Here is a 21,493-nt window from a genome sequence, read left to right as displayed (position 1 = left end):
AAATTCCAACTACCTTTTTTGCAGAAATGGACGAGGTTATCCTATAATTCATATGGAATTGCAAGGGGCCCCAATTGCAAAAGTAATCTTTAAAAGGAATAAAATTATAGGATTCACACTTTCAAGTTTCAAGACTTAGTACACAGCTGCAGGAATCAAAACAGGGTGATACTGGCATAAGGATAAACATATAGATCAATGGAATCAAATTGAGAGTCCAATAAAACCTCATCTTCAGTCAGTTGATTTCCTACAAGGGTATCAATACCATCCAATGGGAAGAGAATTGCTTTTTCAGCAAATGGTGTGGGACAACTGGATGACTGTGTAAAAGAATGAAATTGAATCCTTACCTCACACCATATACAAAAATCAACAGTGGATCAAAGACTTAAATCAAAGAGCCAAAACTATAAAGTTCTTAGAAGAAAATATAGGAGACAATCTTTTTCACCTTGGATTTGGCGATTGATTCTTAGATATGGCACCAAAAGCACAAGCCACAGAAGGGAAAAGCTAGATAAATTGGACTTCCTCCAAGTTAAAAACTGATGTGCATCAAAGGACACCATCAAGAACGTGAAAAGACAACCTACAGAATGGAAAAGAATATTTGCAAATCATTATCTGATAAAAGCCTAGTATCCAGAATATAGAAAGAACTCTCACACTCAACCACGAAAAAATAGCCCAGTTTTTAAATGGGCAAAGGATACGAATAGATACTGCTTTCTGCAAAGAAGATATACAAGTGGTTGATAAATATACAGAAATATGTTCAACATCATTAGTCATTAGGGAAATGCAAATCAAAACCACAATGAGACACCACTTTACACCCACTAAGATGACTGTGAGCAAAAGCATGGAAAATAACAAATGTTGGTGGTGATGGGAAAATTGGAACCTCAGGCACTGTGGGTCTGTGGGCATGTGAAATGGTGCAGCTGCTTTGGAAAGAGTTCGTCCAAAAGTTAAACAGAATTACTGTGTGACCTGGCAATTTCATTCCTACACGTATACCTAGGAGCCTTGAAAATGTGTTTACACAAAAACTTGGTACGTGAATGTTCAGAGCAGCCTTTTCATAATAGCTAAGAAGTGGAAGCAACCCAAATGTGTATCAAGCATCTGATGAACAGGTAAACCAAATGAAATATATCCATAAAATGGAATATTATTCAGCCAGAAAAAGGATTGGAGGTGGGGAGGAATGAGATACAGGGCCACTCTATAACATGAACCCACCTTGAAAACCTTATGCTCAATGAAAGAAAGCAGCATATGATATGATTCCATTTCCATAAAATTCCCAGAATAGTAAAATCCATAGGGAGAGAAAATAGACTAGTGGTTGCCAGAGGCTGGCGGTGGGGGTTGGGGGTGGGCAGGGAAAGTGCTTATCGGTAGTTTCCTTTTGGAGGGATGAAATATTCTGGAACAATATGGTGAAGATGCTGTGCAATGCTGTGAGTGTACCCAAAGCCACTGAACTGTACATTTTTAAAGATTTTATTTATTTATTTGTAAGAGAGAGAGGCTGAGAGAGAGAGGGAGACAGCAGGAGCAGGGTAGAGAGAGAGGGACAAGCAGACTCCTGGCTGAGCAGGGAGCCTGGTGCGGGACTCCATCCCAGGACCCCAGTATCACCACCTGAGCCGAAGGCAGTCGCATAACCCACTGAGCCACCCAGGTGCCGCTGAATTGAACATTTTTAAAGATTTTTTATTTTATTTATTTGACAGAGAGAGAGAGAGATCACAAGTAGGCAGAAAGGCAGGCAGAGAGAGAGGGGGAAGCAGGCTCCCCACCAAGCAGAGAGCCCGATGTGGGGCTTGATCCCAGGACCCTGAGATCATGACCTGAGCAGAAAGCAGAGGCTTAACCCACTGAGCCACCGAGGCACCTCAGAATTGATAATTTTTAAATGGCTAACATAGAGTACAAAGTATTATGTGAATTTTACCTCCATTAAAAAAAAAGTTCAGGGGGAAAAAATGTAAAGTGATGATAACCGAATGAGCCACACTGATGTTGTAACAAAAAAGGAAAAACACAAGCTTGGCCCCTGAAGAGGTACCAGAGTTGGGGGAGAGACATGGGTGATCTGCATCTTTCAGAACTTCTTCCAGAATTGGAAGCGTTGCTGGCCTCCCCAGCTGAAAACACCAGAGGGATGCCCACTGGTTTATGTTACTTTCCTTCTGGAATTTTGTTACATGCTAGGAATTAGGTACATGCTACACTCACACAAGACACATTGTTAGGGAACGGTGGGGACACCTCCAGAAGCCAAATTTCCAGATGCCAGTCAAGTCAACCTTGCAAGAGGCCCTTCCAAAGACAGAAGCCTCGGGGTGCCTGGGTGGCTCAGTGGGTTAGGCGTTTGACTCTTGGTTTCAGCTTGCAGCATGATCTCAGGGTCATGATCTCAGGGTTGTGAGATCGAGCCCCACGTCAGACTCCATGCTCAACACGGAGTCTGCTTGAGATCCTTCCCCCTCCCTCTCCCTCTGCCTCTGCCCCTCCACCTGCTCATGCTTGCACTCTCTTGCCCTCTCAGTAGCTCTGTCAAATTAATAAAAAATATCTATTAAATCTTTTAAAAATAAACAAATAAACAAAATAAAGACTGAAGCCCCAGACCTGCTATGGCCTTTTCTTCAGAGTTCCCCATTCAGTTCTTTGTAGCCAAGCCCCCGAACCTCTTTGAGTTGCCCTTCTAAAATACATGGAACCTCCTTTTTTATCTCTCTGACTCCACAGTCCAACCCTCTCTCCCCCACCGAAAGGCTGCGACCTCGAAGCCATCAGAATCAGTAATCTGGGTGTGAGGCCGGCATCTTCCATATGAAGTTTGCAGCGGGATAGCCTTCCACTGTCTCCTGGAGACATTGTACCAAAGCTTTAGAGAACAGATCTGAATGGCAGGAGTACAGGGCGTTCTGCAAAAAGCAGAAAGGGGCAGACTCCACACTAACACTGAGCTATAGGCTCAGGTGAACAGTCACCTGCTAACCTCATTATCAAACAAAAGAGCTCTACAATTTTTTTTCCTCCTGATGTAATAAAAGTCACCGGCTTCTCATCCCACCATAGCTGGTCTCTGCCACCGGCAGCACCTCTTAGACTTTTATTTTTCACATCAGCACCCCACTTCTGGTATCAATTTCTATATTAAGTCAGATGCAGACCAGGCTGTTGTAACAGCCTCTAAAACATAGCACCCCGAGCAACATGGAAGCTCATCCCCCATCTAATATCTTATAGGCTGGTGGGCAGTCCAGGAAAGGGAGATGGCTCTGATCCTTGATCTGTCAGTTCTACCACCTTGAGCCCTATTTCCTAGGGGCACCTGGGTGGCTCAGTCATTTAAGCAGAGGATTCTTGTTTTCAACTCAAGTCATGATCTCAGGGTGGTGAGATCGAGCCCTGCATGGGGCTTCACAGTCAGCGGGGCATCTACCCGAGAGTCTCTCTCTCCCTCTCCTTTTGCCCTCCCCAACCCCTCCCTCTCTCTCTCTAAAAAAAGATAAATAAATAAATAAATCTTGGAACTGCTATTTTCCATCCATTGGGGAGGTAGAAGAGGGGAAGTATAGGAGATTGGCTTTGCTTTTAAGGAGATGAACTAGAAATTGCACACGGTATCTCCCTTTACATTCCATTGGCCTGAACTTAGTCACATGGTCACATCTAGATGCAGAGGAGGCTGGGAAATGTAGTCTGTGGCGGGGGGCCAACTCAGACTCGAGGGTTTTTATTTCTAAAAGGGAAAATGGATTTTGAGAGACCTGATGACTTTAGCAGTCTCTCTCATGGACAGTGTGGGATTAACTACTCGATGTCCTCCAGTGTCCCTTCCCTCCCTATCTCTGGTTACAAGTTTCCCTGGTACAAAAACCACATTTCCCAACTTCCCTTGTAGCCAAGTGTGGCCGTGTGACAAAGTTCCAGCTAATGCAATGTAAGGGAAAGTGATGTGTGCAACTTCTGACATGTGACTTTAAGGTGGGGGAAGCATGGTCTTTCCATCTCCTCTTCAACATTCCTGCTTCTGGGAAGGTAGATGTGACAGCTGGAGCTACATCGTGGGCTGTGAGGATGAGAGCCACGTCCTAAGGTTGGTAGGATGAGAAGCCAGGAGCAGCCTAGACCTTAGACAATGGTGGAGCCACTATGCTCAACTGAACAACCCACAACAGAATTTTACCCAAGAGAGAAATAAACTTGTATCTCATTTAAATTACCATGATTTTGAGTATCTATAACAGCCAGTCAAAACTTCACAAATCTTCACAGCCTAATTTTCACAGAGAGTGCCATAATTCCTGGACCTTTTGCAACTTACTTTTTTTTTTTTCCACTCAGCCTTACATTTTGTTATCTGTATACCCAACATGGGCTCAAACTTAACAACCCTGAGATCAAGAGTCTCGTGCTCTACCGACTGAGTCGCCCTTTAACCATTTTTGAGTGTACAATTCGGTGGCGTTAAGTACATTCACAATGTTGGAGAAGTACCACTATCCTTTCCAGCACTTTTTCATCATCCCAAACATTTACATTTAAGTAAGTAAGTAAGTAATTTAATGTGCCCATTAAAAAATAGCTTCCCCTACCTCCTCCCCAACAGCCTCTCTACTCTACCTTCTCTCTCTATAAATTTGCCTATTCTGGGCTCCTCATATAAGTAGAATCTGACAATAGCTGTCTTTTTGTGTCTGGTCTAAATCATTCACCTTAACTACTGTACGACTTAGTATCTGTCTCCTTGTTTAGGTCACCTCCGTCATCCTTTAATTAGATCTCATCATTTATTTCAAAATGAGCTCGGACATCTTTTCTTGGCATTTGCCATGCATCTTACTTTTTTGTGTATAAGAGAATGGACTCTTTTCTTATGAATTATACTTTCTAAATGGTCATTATCTTTATTATCAGAGTGCTTTTTTTTTTTTTTTTTTTGCAGGTTGGTCTTACATCTAGCAGACTTGCTAAAATTTCCTCTTGGTTCTTTGCAGGGAATTTTTCTAATTAACTTTGGTATTTGTTACAGGCAGCCTCCTTATATCAGGTTGATGATTCCCCTTTCTCTCTAGTTGGGTCACAAAAGTTTTATTATAAATGAGAGTTGAATTTCATCCAATGTTTCTCCTCCTGTAATTTGTTAATATGGCATATTACATTAATAGATTTTCTTTTTTTTAAGATTTTTATTTAGTTAGGACTACATTAATAGATTTTCTTTTAAATTTTTTTTTAAGCTTTTATTTATTTATTTGATAGATCACAAATAGGCAGAGCGGCAGGCAGAGAGAGAGGAGGAAGCAGGCTCCCTACTGAGCAGAGAGCCCGATGTGGGGCTCGATCCCAGGACCCTGGGATCATGACCTGAGCCGAAGGCAGAGGCTTAACCCACTGAGCCACCCAGGCACCCCGATTTTCTTTTAAATTTTTATTGTGGAGGGCCGCCTGGGTGGCTCAGTGGGTTAAAGCCTCTGCCTTCGGCTCAGGTCATGATCCCAGGGTCCTGGGATTGAGACCCGCATCAGGCTCTCCGCTCAGTGGGGAGCCTGCTTCCTCCTCTCTCACTCTCTCTCTCTGTCTCTGCCTGACTCTCCTCCTACCTGTGAGCTCTCTCTGTCAAATAAATAAATAAAAATAAAAATTTTTTAAAAAGCTTATTCTTTTAAAAAAAACTTTTTTTTTTTATTGTGGAGTGGAGCCTATCTGGCTCAGTAGAGCATGTGATTCTTGATCTTGGGGTTTTAAGTTCAAGCCCCATGCTGGGTGTAGAGATTACATTTAAAAAAAAAAAAAAAGCCCTTTAAAATTTTTTATTGTGGAGGGGAGCCTGGGTGGCTCAGTCAGTTAGCTGCCTTCGGCTCAGGTCATGATCCCACATCTTGGGATTGAGCCCCAGGTCTGGCTCCCTGCTCAGTGGGGAGTCTGCTCGTCCCTCTCCCTCTGCTCCCCGCTGAACGAGTGCGCTCTCTCTCTGTCTCTCTCAAATAAATAAGTAAAATCTTTAAAAAAAAAAAATGTTTATTGTGGGGAAGCCTGGGTGGCTCAGTCAGTTAAGCATCTGCCTTCAGCTCAGGTCGTGATTCCAGGGTCCTGGGATCAAGTCCCACATCGGACTCCTTGCTCGGCAGGGAGCCTGCCTCTCCCTCTGCCTGCTGTTCCCCCTGCTTGTGCTCTCTCTCTCTCTCTCTCTGACAAATAAATAAATAAAATCCTTTTTTTGAAAACTTTATTGTGGAATTGTACGCACCTATTGATATTAGGTAGAAAAGTGGAGTGGACCCTCTAATATACAGCCCAGATCTCCTCTTCAGGGTGGAGGCATTCTTTCCACGGCTGCTAGTGGCTCATGGCACATGGCTTCCAGATGAGCCTCTGTCTGGGCAAGACCGTCAGCCGTAGAGAACCATCTTGCTCAAGCTCATGCTTCTTTCCAAGGGGCAGCCCACGTTCCGCGTCTGGGCAGTAAGAGGGACAGAAGCCTGGCTCCATGCCTCAGCGAGGAACAACCCAGAAGGGCCATTCCAGTTCCAGGTTCCCCATCAGATGGACTGAGACCCTTGTTGCAACCGTATCAGCTTTTCCCAGCACCCGCCCCACCCCCTCTCTTCCTCACACACGCGTCCCAGAGCACTCCCCGCTCACCGTCCTCTCCGGCTGCAGATCCCAGCTCAGAGTCTGTCTCCCTGGAAACCCTACCGGTCAACGACTGCATGTATGTATGTGTGTTTACTTCTAAACAAACATAAGGGGCATCTGGGTGGCTGAGTCCATTAAACGTCTGCCTTTGGCTCAGGTCATGATCCCAGGGTCCTGGGTTCGAGTTCGAATCGGGCTCCCTGCTCCATGGGGCGTCTCCCTCTCGCTCTCCCTCTCCCACTGCCGAGCATCTTCTGATCCTTTCCTACTCTTCCTCAGGTCTGCCTTGTCTCCCCATCATCCATCCAAGGGGCTCACGGGGTGCTCCTGAAGCCCCCTCCGGTGGCCAGCCAGAGTCAGTAATGACAGAGCGATGCCGGACTGTGGCATTAGTAAAGATTGCTGCTGTCGCCCGGGTCCTAACACAGCAGATCTGTTACTTGCTGACCATTCCCCCTTCCTAGCTAACGAAACCCCTATCTCTCTGGTCGGGGCAGCAATGCGCCAGCCACAGGAGGTGAAGTAGAGACCGCCAGCCACGGCTCACCTGTTCTCCTTTGCTGGATGCTTGCGCTCACATGCTCCTGTGCAGGAAAAGTGGCCTTGTGGTCAGGTCTGGGCAAGGGAGCTCTGCCGGCTGGTCTTGCCCTCCCCACTTCTTCCTGCCTCTGTGAGGTTACAGTACATGCAGCGGAGGCTGTCGTCCTGGAGGATAAAAGCCAAATGCTGAAGATGATGGAGGGGAAAGAGAAAGAGCCAGGCTCCTCCACTACCAACCGCAGCAGCCGCGGAGCCTGCCCTGGGGCTGGCTGGCGGGGGTGGGCGGGAGGTGGGCACTCACTCACAGGCAGTCACAGTGCAGATCCTGGATGGGAGGCGGCAGGACCCACATGTCATTTCCACCCGGCCGCAGATCCAGGCCCACCTCTGCAGGGGGAGGGGTAAGAGGGGCCTACCCCCTGCCACCCCGCAGCCTACTCACCCCTGCCCTACACTCGCACAGCATTGCTGCCCAGCAGGGCCTGTCCCTGCCACTTTCCCGCCACTGGCTCAGCAGCCCTGCCCTTGACATCTTCTCTGAGGACATCATCATGCCTGCAGGGGTCCTCAGGATTTTTGAAAAATGGAAATACAATAGGGCGGCTGGGTGGCTCAGTTGGTTAAGTGACTGCCCTCAGCTCAGGTCATGATCCTGGAGTCTCGAGATCGAGTCCCCCATTGGCTCCCTGCTCAGCAGGGAGTCTGCTTCTCCCTCCGCCTGCCCCTCCCTGCCCGCCGTGTGCTTTCTCTCTCTGTCTCTCTCATTCTCTCTCTCTCAAATAAATAAAATCTTTTTAAAAATTGAAATACAGGGGCGCCTGGGTGGCTCAGTGGGTTAAAGCCTCTGCCTTCGGCTCAGGTCATGATCTCAGGGTCCTGGGATCGAGCGCCGCATCGGGTGCTCTGCTCGGCAGGGAGCCTGCTTCCCTTCCTCTCTCTCTGCCTGCCTCTCTGCCTACTTGTGATCTCTGTCAAATAAATAAAATCTTAAAAAAAAAAAATTGAAATACAATAGGGGCACCTGGGTGGCTCAGTGGGTTAAGCCTCTGCCTTCGGCTCAGGTCATGATCTCAGGGTCCTGGGATCGAGCGCCGCATCGGGTGCTCTGCTCGGCAGGGAGCCTGCTTCCCTTCCTCTCTCTCTGCCTGCCTCTCTGCCTACTTGTGATCTCTGTCAAATAAATAAAATCTTAAAAAAAAAAAATTGAAATACAATAGGGGCACCTGGGTGGCTCAGTGGGTTAAGCCTCTGCCTTCAGCTCAGGTCATGATCTCAGGGTCCTGGGATCGAGCCCCGTGTCAGGCTCTCTGCTCAGCAGGGAGCCTGCTTCCCCCTCTCTCTCTGCCTGCCTCTCTGCCTACCTGTGATCTCTGTCTGTCAAATAAATTAAAAAATGAAATACAATAAAAATTGATTTGTCAGAGTACATCACGTATAGGAAGGGTAAACATTGCTGCAAGAAATTCTGTTTACTTATATGTATACTGTTCGTTATGGAAAATGTGTTCTTTTTAAGATTTTATTTATTTATTTTTGAGAGAGAACAAGCGGAGGCAGAGGGAGAAGCGAGCCCAATGTGGGGCTCCATCCGAGGGATCTGGGATTATGACCTGAGCCGAAGGCAGACGCTTAACCGACTGAGACACCCGGGCGCCCCTGGAGAACATATTTCTTTCTGAGATTATGGCTACCACATTTAGGAAGACATTGCGCCTTCAAGTTCCTAGCAAGTGCCCAGAACAAACTGCTGCTGGGCCCTCAATCTCCCCCATCTCCCCACCTGCGCCTCAGGCCGCCTTCAGGAAGAGGCCCCAGTGTTCAACCAGCTGCTCCATTCCAAGCTCCTTGCCTGGTCCTTGCCTGGTCCTGGATTTCTCTCCCTCTCTCTCCCCTTCTCCCACACCACATCCACATCAACCCAACAGCAAATCCCGCTTCTTTCCCTCAAGACATACCCAGAACCTGCCCTACCTCTGGGGCCACTGGGCTCGGGGTCAGGCAGGATCACTTCTTGCCTTGATTAGGACTCATCCAGCTGGCTCCTCCCCGCAGGACCCAGGCAAAGCACCCCGCCCCTTGCAGGGGCTGCATACAGCAGGTGCTCCTCTCTGGGCTATTGCACTGCCTCCTCAGTCCCTTCTCGGTGTGGGTGAAAGGGGCAGGGCTGGGCTCTGAAGTCACATGGCCAGCCTCCTTCCACTGTCCTCCTCCAGCACCCTCCTCCACCCCAGCCTGTTATCTGATCTCCCGCCATCTGGGCCCCTTGCTTGCTTCCCCTCCTCCTGGCGACAGGGCCTCTGGAGTTTTTGAGAAGTTGAACCCAGCAGCTCCACACCCTCCCAGCGTCCCCCCCCCCACCCCGCCCTCCAACCAACTCAAGACACACACAAACACACACACACACCAAGGCTGGTTGCACCCTCCCCACCTTCCATCGACTCCGTTGTGAGAGCTGATTCATCCCAATCTCCAGATCCCTGATCTCCAGTCCCCAAGGGGCCCTCGGGGACCTCCCTGTTCGTTTCTGGGGTCACGACCCTCCTTTTAGCCTTCTGCTCCCCAGCAGAGGCAGAGCCAGGCAAAGGGCTGACGAGTGATGCCTTCAACGCACTGGAGGTCACTGAACTAGCCTCCAGGGGTTGTGGCCAGGCCAGACGGCGGGAGTCAAGGCTCGTGGAGGGGGAAAAGAATGCAACGTGGAGTTGGGCAGTAGACAGACCAGCTGACGCCAGTCCAGCTGTGAGCAAGCCGGTAGCAGGCGCAGATTCCCTCTGATTTCACTGAGTGTGAAATTGCACACATATGAGGTCATGGTACAGCCTGACCTGGGATGCGGGCCCAAGGACCAAAGCGTCACAGCCCATGAGCCCCTTTGTTATTGTAACTATTTAAAAAGGGTCCAGCATTCTGGAGTGTTCTTCTGGGGAATTTTTGTTAATTTTTTCTTCTTTTTTTCCCCCCCTTTAACTAGAAAGTTAAAGAGCTCTGTTCCAGTTCCAAACCTCTGGCCAAGAATTCACCTCACCTTGCCAGTAAAATTTTCCTTACTTACAAGTGTGTTTTAATGCCCAGCTGTAAGCTAGGCTTATAATTAAAAAGAGAAAGACACCTCACTAGCTCAGTCAGTAGAGCGCATGACTCTTGACCTCAAAGGTTGTGAGTTCAAGCCCGAGTTGGGCATGGAGGCTAGTTAAAAATATATATAAAAGAAGAAAGTCAATTGAACCGACAAAATTAATACCCCTGTGTTATATTTTTTTAAAGATTTTATTTTGGGGGCACCTGGGTGGCTCAGTGGGTTAAGCCGCTGCCTTCGGCTCGGGTCATGATCCCAGGGTCCTGGGATCGAACACCACATCAGGCTCTCTGCTCAGTGGGAAGCCTGCTTCCCCCTCTCTCTCTGCCTGCCTCTCTGCCTACTTGTGGTCTCTGTCTGTCAAATAAATAGATAAAATCTTTTTAAAAAAATATTTTATTTTGTTTATTTGAGACAGAGAGAGAACATGCATGCGGACGGGCAGAGAGAGAGAGAGGAGGAGTGAGAAGCAGGCTTCCCGCTGAGCAGGGAGCCCAATACAGGGCTCGGGGCTCGACCCCAGGACCCTGGGATCAGGATCTGAGCCAAAGGCAGACGCTTAACCAACTGAGCCCTCCTGTGTTATGTTTAAGAGTCATCTGGGATATTTGGTGGGGTGGGGGAGAATCATCTGGGATATTTGGTATTTAAAGTATTTGTAATGCTTGGGGCACCTGGGTGGCTCAGTGGGTTAAAGCCTCTGCCTTCAGCACAGGTCATGATCCCAGGGTCCTGGGATCGAGCCCCGCATCGGGCTCTCTGCTCAGCAGGGAGCCTGCTTCCTCCTCTCTCTCTGCCTGCCTCTCTGCCTACTTGTGATCTTTGTCTGTCAAATAAGTAAATTTAAAAAAATAAATAAATAAAGTATTTGTAATGCTTAAGAGAATTTGGCATCAGCAAAAATATGACAGATTTATCCTATAGATGTAAGTCTTCCAACATAAAGTGCATAATTGAGTAATCCATTATTTTAGACTTGTAATTTTTCACTGGAACGTGCAAGAGAATTTTTCTAGGTGAGTCCTGGAATGTTTAAAAGATCTTGATACTCTTATAATTTACTACGAGAGTTAAGTACCAGGGAAGTTTTCACTTCTTAGGCACTTCTGTTGAGCTTCCAAAGAAAATCGAACAGTTTAAAATGTGAAAGCAGAACATTAAAGGGAAATTAATTAATAAAGATTCTAAATGGGATATGAAGCTGTTGAAACTGGGATGGGTTGACCATTCATCAAAGACCTCCCCAAAAAGTGGTAAAATTGACCAGATTTATGAATAGAATAATATTTGGAAATAGAACTTTGAAACTTAAGGAAGACAATGTCTTTTATTGGTAGTTATTTTGGTTTGGTTTCGTTTTTTAAGTAGGCTCCATGCCCAACATGGGGCTTGAACTCACAACCCTGAGATTGGTCGCATGTTCTACCAGCTGAGCCAGCCAGGGTGGGTGGGTGTTGTTTGTTACGCAGCAGTAGCTGATGAACAATAGTGATAGATTCTTATTAGGTGTAAGACACCCCCAGAAAGAAAACCTACATTTCCCACACTCCCTTGCAGCCAGGCCTGGTCATGTGGAGTGTGGTAGTGGTGACAAGCCGGTCCGACAACCTAGACAAGACCAACACCCAGAAGGAACCAAGATCCCTGACTGATTTCATGGAGCAGAGCTATTTTATCAGCCTGGAAAGAAATAGGGAGAGCAAAATAAACTTCTGACTTGGATCTCTGTTAGAACAGCTGAATCTAGGGGTGCCTGGGTGGCTCAGTTGGTTAAGCATCTGCTTTTGGCTCAGGTGGTGATCGTGGGGTCCTGAGATCGAGTCCTGCATGGGGCTCCCTGCTCAGTGGGAAGCCTGCTTCTCCCTCTCCCTCTGCCTTTCCCCTGCCCCACTCTGCTCTCTCTCTCTGTCAAATAAATAAATAAAATCTTAAAAAAAAAAAAAAAGCTAAATCTCAGCTTTTCCCAAACCCAAACCCGAAAAGATTATGTATAATCTTTTCATTGATACCCCGTTTTTAAGAAAATTGGCCTCATTCTGATCCATAAAATGATAGCCCAGATCTTAGAGTTTGGTATACTTAGCACATGTTCTTGGTTCTGCCCCCCGACATATTATAATTGTTCATAAATAGATATTCGCTCATATAAATGACGGGACACCCCACCGCCTAGCACACAAGCCATCAGTCAAGCATTCAGGCCGCTCTTCTTTCTTTGCCTCGGGGAAGTATTGTTTCTGCAGGCTGGATTCGTACATTTCTTTTTTTCATTTTTTAAAAGATTTTATTTATTTATTTATTTATTGACAGAGAGAGCACAAGTAGGGGGAGCAGCAGGCAGAGGGAGAGGGAGAAGCAGGCTCCCTTCCGAGCAGGGAGCCCCACGCAGGGCTCGATCCCAGGACCCCAGGATCACGACCCGATCCCAAAGCAAGAGAATTTGAAAAGAGTCATACGTTTCTTTCCAAGTTCTCTTCTCACAGGCCGGCAGGACCTCTAGCAACCCATGGTTCCCCGTGCCTCCGCTAGCCAGCCTGATAAAAGCTCCTGGCTGCATTTCTTTCTAAGCTTGAATCTTCAAAGGAGATCCAGGTTTCAGACCCTTGATATCTGGCAAACAGTGCCTCGGAGAAAGCTCTGCGCAGTGTTGCCCCCGGAAGTGTGCTTTGCGTCAGCAGGACTTGAACCCACGGTGTTGAGAGTCCCCGCCGCGTGTGGGGCTCCAAGCGGTAACCCCGAGGTCTCAGCTCTCTGATGCAGCGGGACCGCTCCTGCTGGGGTGGCCAACTTCACAAAGGGAGGGCAGGAGGAGCAAGCGGAGGGCCAACACCGCAACGAATCCATTTACAAGATTCAGTGCACACAAAGCCTGGGGAAAACATCTGCCCTGGGAAGGGGTGGGGGTGGGGGGCCGCTGAGGGTAATCGTGGTTTTTATGCTTGTAGACAGGTCAGCCTGGGATAGCGGTCGCCAGCTCCCAGGTCAGCTCCCGGCTGCTCCCCTTCTGCAGTTGTCTTGGCCTGTACATTCGGGATAACGGTGGAACCTTCCAGAACCTCAGAGGGTTGCTGGGAGCCTTACATGGGACAACATACCTAGGGCTCCTAGCCCAGCACCTGGCATTTAAGATTTCAGAGCCGGGATGTCTGTGTGGCTCTGGGGGTTAAGCATCTGCCTTTGGCTCAGGTCATGATCTCAGGGTGGCAGGATCGAGTCCCCGTAGGACTCTCTACTCAGCAGGGAGTCTGCCTCTCCTTCTCTGTCTGCCCCTCCCCATCCTCCGCTTGTGGGTTCTCTCTCTCTCTCAAATAAATAAATAAAATCTTTAAAAAGTAATAATAATGAGAATAAAAAGAGGAAACAAGTGTTGGCTTGGATGTGGAGAAATCAGAGCCCTCATACGTTGCTGGTGAAGACGTAAAAGAGTGTGGCCGCTGTGGAAAACGCTTTTGTCCCCAAGAAGTTAAACATAGAGTTACCATATGACCCAGCCATCTGTTTCTGGGTATCTACCCGAAGAACTGAAAACAGGGCTGAAGCAGGAACTTGGAAGTCAATGTCTGTAACAGCTTTATGCCTAGTAGCCAAAAGGTGGACAGAAATCAGACACCTATCAACGGATGAATGGGTTAACAAAATACAACGGAATATGACCAATCCATAGGAAGGAACAAAGGACTGGTACACGCTGCCGCATGGATGAACCTGGAAAACGTTATGCTAAGTGCAAGAAGCCAGACACAAGAGACCAACTATTACAGGACTCCACTTCCACGAAATATCTAGAAGAGACAAATTCACAGAGACAAAGAAGTAGCTTCGAGGTTGCCAGGGGCTGTGGGGAGGAGGGAGTGGGGAATTATTGCTTGATGGGTGCAGAGTTATGGTTTGAAATGATGGCAAATTGGGGAAAGAGCGAATAGTGATGGTTGCCAAGCATCATGCACTCAGCTAATGCAAAGGGCTAAATTGGCAGATCTTGTGTTATATATACATATATTTTACCACAATAAAACCATTGGGGTTTTCTTAAGCTGCACCAATGAAAGGCTTTGGGTGTAACTGGATAGAAATAGGTGGTGCGGGCACCTGGGTGGCTCAGTGGTTTGGGCTTCTGCCTTTGGCTCAGGTCATGGTCTCAGGGTCCTGGGATCGATTCCCGCATCCGGCTCTCTGCTCGGCAGGGAGCCTGCTTCCTCCTCTCTCTCTCTCTCTGCCTACTTGTGATTTCTCTCTGTCAAATAAATAAATAAAATCTTTAAAAAAAAAAAAAAAAGAAATAGGTGGTGCTCAGAACCACGAGCTCCCGAGCCCACCTGCCAGGTGCTCAGGATACATGAGACTCTGAGGGGAAAGCCTGACCCGGGCCCCAACCCAAACCCATGTGTTTGTTCAGAGCTGAACTCGTGGCCTGACCCTGAGCAATGAGCACGTCAGAGGAGGGCTGCTGGGGCGGGCGCTCCCCGGTCTCATCACTGATCTTGAATCATTGGCCATCCTGAGACCCGTTCCACCTACACCCCGGACCTCAGCAGCTCTACTCACCCTGACTCTTCGGGGTGGCTGAGTACGATCCAACTCCCACAGGAAAGAAGAATGCAAATTGGACTCGCCGTAATAAAGAAACAAATTTCAACCCATGGTGTCAGCACAGTTGTGACACATGTCAGCGCAAGTAATTAGTTTGATGATCATTATAAGGTCACACGATGGCTTTTTGTCTGCTTGTTGGGTTCTTTACAACATCATTCGCAGACACTGGATGTTAGAATGGTGAAGAGTCCAAGTGATTGCATTTGGCAGGGGTGTTTAAGCGGTTATGGAAATCTGGCTGAGAGGAAGAACAGTTGAACAATTTTTTTTTTTTTTTGTCAAAGAAGAAAGAAAGATCGGGGCACCTGGGTGGCTCAGTCGGCTAAGTGTCTGCCTTTGGCTTAGGTCATGATCCCAGGGTCCTGGGGTCAGGTCCTGCATCAGGCTCCTTGCTCAGTGGGGAGCCTGCTTCTCCCTCTCCCTCTGTGGCTCCCCCTGTTTGTGCCTCTCTCTCTCTCTCTGCCAAATAAATAAATAAAATCTTTAAAAAAAGAAAAAAAACAACAACAAAGATTAGTTAGTATTCCTGTCTGTACACACGCCCCATGGATGGTAGGGAATCTAGAAAGAAGTGTGGCAAGATGGCTGCTCGCATGCCTTACTGGTGAGTTATGGGTAATTTTGCAGTAGCTAACACAATTTTATGCACATACCTTATTTTAAGTATCACTTTTTTTAATGAGCTAGAATTCACACAACAAAAAAATTCATCATTTAAAAGTGTATGACTCATGGTTTCTAGCCTACTGACAATGCTGTGTAGTTATCACTAATTCCAGAACATTCTATCACCTCATTCCCGGCGATCCCGGCAGCCCCTGGCAATCATTAAGCTACTTTCTGTTTCTATGAATTTGCCTATTCTGGTCATTCCATATAAAAAGAATCAGTACTACATGGGGTCTTTGTGTCTGGCTCTTTACTTTGTCATATGCTTTCAAGGTTCATTCATGTTGGGGACACCTGGATGGCTCACTTGGTTGAGCGTCTGCCTCCAGCTTGGGTCATGATCCCAGGGTCCCTGGGATTGAGTCCCACATCAGGCTCCCTGCTCAGCAGGTAACCTGCTTCTCCCTCTGCCTGTCCCTCCCCCTGCTTGTGTTTTTTTCTCTCTTTCTCTCAAATAAATAAATTAAATCTTAAAAAAAAAAAAAAAAGCTTTCAGGCACCTGGGTGGCTCAGTGCGTTAATCCTCTGCCTTCGGCTTAGGTCATGATCTCAGGGTCCTGGGATCAAGGCCTGCATCGGGCTCTCTGCTCAGCAGGGAGCCTGCTTCCCCTCTCTGTCTCTGCCTGCCTCTCTGCCTACTTGTGATCTCAGTGTGTCAAATAAATAAATAAAATCTTTAAAAAAACAACAACAAACTTTCATCTATGTTGTAGCATGGATCACTACTGCCTCCTTTTTATGGCCAAATAAGCCATTCCAATAATTCCACTGTGTTATTCATTATTATTATTATTCATTAGTTTATGGACATTTTGGTCGTTTCCATCCTTGGGCTATTAGGGATAATCTCATTATGAACATTTATGTGCGTGTCTTTGTGTAGACTTATTTTTTTTAAGATTTTATTTATTTATTTGACAGAGATCACAAGTAGGCAGAGAGGCAGGCAGAGAGAGACAGAGAAGCAGGCTCCCTGCCAAGCAGAGAGCCCGATGCAGGACTCGATCCCAGGACCCTGAGATCATGACCTGAGCCGAAGGCAGAGGCTTTAACCCACCGAGCCACCCAGGTGCCCTTCTTTGTGTAGACTTATGTCTGCGTTTCTCTTCAGTATATACCTCGGAGTGGAATTGTGGGTCACGTGGTAATTCTAATGCTCAACTTTGTGAGGAACTAGCAGACTTTTTTCCAAAGCAGCTGCCCCATTTTATGTTCCCTCCAGCATTAGTGTATGAGGCTTTCAGTTTTTTCCACGACCTCAACAACACTGTTACTGTGCCTTTAAAAATTATAGCCCTGTGCATACCTCTTGGCCTGGTGGTTCTATTTCTAGAAATACATACTATGTGATGTAGTACACGTCGGTAATAAAAACACTAGGGCTGCCCACGTGGCTCAAATGGTTAAGCGTCGGACTCTCAGTTTCATCTCCTAAGTTGTGAGGTGGAACCCTGCGTCTGTCCCCACTCAGGGGGGCATCTGCTTGGATATTGTCTCTCTCGGCCCCTTCCCCTCTTTGCTCTTGCTCTCTCTCTAAAATAAATTAATTTTTAATAAGGGCCTCTTTCCTTTAAAAATTTATTTTATTTTATTTTATTTTTTGGTAAGGATTTCATTTATTTATTTGACAGAGAAAGATACAGCAAGAAAGGGGACACAAGCAGGGAGAGTGGGAGAGGGAGAAGCAGACTCCCCGCGGAGCAGGGAGCCCAACACGAGGCTCAATCCCAAGACCCTGGGATCATGACCTGAGCCAAAGGCAGATGCTTAACGACTAAGCCACCCAGGCGCCCCTAAAAAAAATTTTTTTTAAACAATAATTTTTTTTTAAATTTATTTGACAGACAGAGATCACAAGTAGGCAGAGAGGCAGGCAGAGAGAGAGAGAGGAGGAAGCAGGCTCCCTGCCAAGCAGAGAGCCCGATGCGGGACTGGATCCCAGAACCCTGAGATCATGACCTGAGCCAAAGGCAGATGCTTAATGACAGAGCCACCCAGGCTCTTCTAAAAAAAATTTTTTTAAATAGTAAATACACTAGATGACACACATTGTATTTGGCAGCAATGTCTATAATAGAAAATTCTGGAAATATCCTATATTTTTGTCAATAAGGGACAAGAGAAAAATATTGGATATTGGATACATCCATACAATGGAGATCTACGTGGCTGTTAAACAAACAAATAAACAAATCTATGTAACGATACAGAAAGAGCATGAAACTATACTAAATGATAAATGCAGAATGTCGAACAGGGAGAATGTGATTGTTTGTTGAGAGTGTGTATATGTGAACCATCTCGTATATGTACAGAAAACCTCTGCAAGGACAGATCAGAATCCAGGGAAAACTGAGGGAAGCTGAGGGCACTGGTAGAAGAGAGATGAGCATTGGGAAACCTCTTTCATACCTTTCAAATTGTATACAACGCAAATATATGACCCTGATTAAAATGAAAGCTTTAAAACACTGGAAACTAGGGGCGCCCGGGGGGCTCGGTCGGTAAAGCATCTCCCTTCACCTCAGGTCATGATGTCGGGGTCCTGGGTTCGAGCCCCACATCGGGCTTCCTGCCCTTCCCCCACCCCGGCTCCTGTTCTCTCTCTCACTCTCTCTCTCTCTCTCTCAAATAAATAAAATCTTTAAAGAACAAAACACTGGAAGCTAAACAGAACCTCAGTGTAGGCCTGATGTAACCGGGAGGCAGTCTGCCTTGTCCATTTCAACCCCCTTCTCTAAGGGAACTGACAGCACAGTGAGACAACTAAGGGACTTCCTTGGGTCCCTCAGGAATCAGAGGTGGCACCCGGAGATACTTCTGTACCCTTGTTTGTATAAAGTAAGTGACTAAAAAAAGGAAATCAACCAACCATGGCCAAGGGCTCAGGAAGGAAGCTGTGTTCATTTCCCGTTGCTGCTGCGACCAATTACCATAGCCTTCATGGCTTTTCTGAGCTTCTAGTGCCCACCTTTCCTCCTGGGCTTTATTTCCAGCCAGACAATCCAGGATAATCTCCCCAGCTCAAGGTCCTCAACTCGATCACATCTTCGCAATCCCTTTTGCCATTCAAGGGTGAGGGCATGGATATGTCTTCAGGGGGTCATTACCCAGCCAGTGCCGGGACCATCACACCAGACAGTTTAACGCATTTCTGGTCGACAGATCAGGTGGAGGCTTGTGGACATGAACCAGAGTGAGGTCATTCATTGCATTCAGAAAAGAATTGCAGGGAAGAGGCAGCCCAGCACGACCAGGGTTCTAGGGTAGACAAGAGTGAGAAAAGACAGCCAAGGCGGGCTCAGATGATAATCTGTCCATGCCTTCTGGACCCTGGCCTCCCTTCCTTCCCCAGGGCCCAGGCCATCCAACATTCATGTGCAGGAAAATAAGAACCAGTTCCCTAAAGAGATCCAGCTCTCCGAGAGCCTGAGATGCTCACTAGGAGGCATGCTGGCTTCCAGAATAGAACCAGTCCTACTCCGGTGCTCGCGGAGGACGGAAGGGGCAGCCCACAGCGGTGCTCCTGGCCTCTCATCGCCCCCCCTCCCCGACCACATGTGAGGCCAGACAGAAGGCAAGCCCCACACCCAGACACAAAGCTGCCATTCATGCCCCAGCTCAGGGCAGAGCCCTGGAGGCAAACAGTCCAGCATTTATAGCAGGAAGCACAGCCCCATCGCCTGCAGACACAGTCCCTCATCTGAGATTGGCAAGGAACAAGCAAGGATCACCAGAGAGGACCCGGTCGAGGTGTGCACACCGTAATCACGTGGACTTTTTTTGAAAAGTACTGACCAGTTCCCCGGTATAGATCCCCCATTTTCAATGTCTGAATTTTTGCTGGCTATTAAATGTAGGGGTAACTTTTTTCCCCCGACAAGAATTCTGCATGGGTAATTTTGTGTATTTTCTAGAGTGTCACATCAAGAGACACTTGATGTCATAGTGTCCCACTCTTGGGGATACCGTTTGATCCTTTGGTTAAGAGGGTGTCAGCCAGAAACTGCCCCCCACTAGGTAGGTACATTTTCCCCGTTTGTAATGAATAAGTCATCTGTTGGGTAATAATTCTGGACTGTTCTCCAACATTTTACCAATGGTTTTAGCATCCTTTGATGATCCAATTATTTTACTGAGGACCCTCAATTTTTTTTTTCTGATTTATCTGCAATAAGCTGTATTATTTGTTGAAATAAATTGTTTAGTGCCTCTAAACTTGCATAAACTATACAGGCTGCACCTGGCCCACAGGAGGTGTTTAATAATGATATCGATTTAAAAAATCATCGCTATAATTTGTTATACACAAACAAACCCGCTTCATAAATCAGGCCCCCAAACTCTTCAAGCAATCAGGCCTGACTAAATTGACATCAGGTCATTTATAACTTTTTTTTTCCCCCCAAAGATTTTACTTATTTATTTCACAGAGAGAGAGATCACAAGCAGGGAGAGAGAGGTGGAAGCAGATCCCCGCCGAGCAAAGAGCCAGACGCGGGGCTCGATCCCAGGACTCTGAGATCAGGGCCCGAGCGGAAGGCAGAGGCTCAAACCACTGAGCCACCCAGGCGCCCCTCATTTATAACTTCTGTTCCACTAAGTGTGTATTCCTCTCCGTAGACGCTGTGAAACAGAAATATCACGTGATCGTGTTGTACCATCCTGACCTTGCTGGGACTTCTGCAGTACCCTGGATACGGTATAATCATTCTATAACCTTCTAGAATTTAAAAAAAAAAAAAAAAAAATCCGGACCCCAAACCATATAGTCCTAAGCCTTTCAAGTAAGGGACTGTGTGTGGCTCTGTATTAAAAATACCACCAATAATAAAATAATTTTACAACCCACAGTAGAAAATGCTTCCTAAGGTAGTTGGTACAAATGAGAGGTCACCTTTCTTCCGGGCCGCAAGCGCAGGACTTCGCACCCTCCTCACGATGGCGCTGTGGTGCCTCGCTGAGGCTCCTAGCAGAGGGGACCTGGGGAACCCATGCTCCAAGCCTTGCCAGTTGTGTGACTCCCAAACACGAGACTTTGCAACCCGTGCAAAGACCACTAACTCTGGGCTTCAGTTTCTCGTGAGAGGCGTCCTTGGAGTCACACACGGAATCCATTTAGCACAGCGCCTGCTAGGAGCGAGCGCCTGGGGTAACTGGGCCAGGCAACAAGGCCTGGCGTTCAGAAGCCTCGCTCTGAGATAACCCAGGTCAATCTCTTGAGGTCCCTTGGGCGATCTAGGTCAATCGGAAAGACCTGGGACGGCCCAAGAGGTCGGGAGAGAAATGGGCGCGGGGCCCCATTCTTACTGATACTAAACTTAGGATTAATTAGTTTGTCTACAGTTTAAGGGAGCGGGCGGGTTTCCAAAGAAGGGACACACGGGTTGTCGCTGCCGCTGCTGCAGACAAGTCCGTGTGGGAGAGAGGGTCCCCTTAAGAGCAGACCTAGGCTTCTGAGACTCTCTGCTGGGGACACAGCGCAATGCGAGGGCATCCCTGTGGATAGGCACTTGATCCAGAGTTGCAAACCGGGCCCAGGGTCGGAGTCACAGCTATGCCATTTACAGCACAGGCCAGATGGCGGGAGAGACGTTTCCAATGGCGGAGGCGGCTGCAGGCAGGAGGCCGGCACGAGAAGGAAACAAGATTTGGGGGGAGGAGGCGGCTGGAACGAGGCCCACGGCGGAGGCTCTCGGGGAGGTGGACCTCACCCCGCGGAGGTGGCTGGGGTGGGCACCGGGACGGGGTCCCAGATCACAGGGCGCCCGGCAGCAGGTGCCCACGTGGGCCAAGTGTAGGCTCTTCCCAGGGGCGGGCCCCAGCTCCCAAAGCGCGGGGGCTGCGTCTCCTCCCCGCCGGCCTCGCGGCAGCTGGGCCCTCCCCCGGCGCCGGCAGCCTCGCGGATCCCGCCCCTGCCTCCCTCCCGCCCGCCGCAGCCGCCTGCCG

The sequence above is a fragment of the Martes martes genome, assembly GCF_963455335.1.
Source record: "Martes martes genome assembly, chromosome: 17".
NCBI lineage: Eukaryota > Metazoa > Chordata > Mammalia > Carnivora > Mustelidae > Martes > Martes martes.
Note: the sequence above shows the minus strand (reverse complement) of the source record.